We start from the raw sequence: 578 nt of genomic DNA on the forward strand, positions 1-578 counted from the left end.
TGGTATTGGTGAAAATGTTAAAAATCTCATGGACTGCCAGAAGTACAAACAAAGCTTATATGGAGGAACTGCAACCAGCATTCTCCTTAGAGGCAAGGATTTTGAAACTTAGCTTCACATACTTTGTGCATGCTGTGACGAGGGCTAAGTATTTGGGAAAAGGCATCATGCTGATAAATATAAAGTGTCTATGAAGACCCACAATGATATAAATTGGCACAAGAACAACAATGGGCTTGAACCAAGCAGAGATTATGCAGATAATACAAGATTTCACAAGGTTTCAATGTACTGTTCATAGGGTAACTATGACTTGGAATTGACTGAATGGCACCTAATAACAACAATTGATAAAGAGCCTCCAAAACAGACTATATCTCATTATAAAGAAAACAAAAATCCTAGCAAAATAGACTAATAAGCAACACAAATGAAGAAAGATTGCAGGTGACAAAAATTTGCTTTTACTTGGATCCCCTTATCATCACCTACAGAAGAAAGAGTTAAGAAACAGAGGGGGTAAAATCATTGGGCAAATTTGTTGTAAAACACATCTTTACACCACAATAATATAAAGG

Source organism: Elephantulus edwardii, unplaced genomic scaffold (genome assembly GCF_000299155.1).
Source record: "Elephantulus edwardii isolate Elephantulus edwardi_28Jun2011 unplaced genomic scaffold, EleEdw1.0 scaffold00546, whole genome shotgun sequence".
Lineage (NCBI taxonomy): Eukaryota > Metazoa > Chordata > Mammalia > Macroscelidea > Macroscelididae > Elephantulus > Elephantulus edwardii.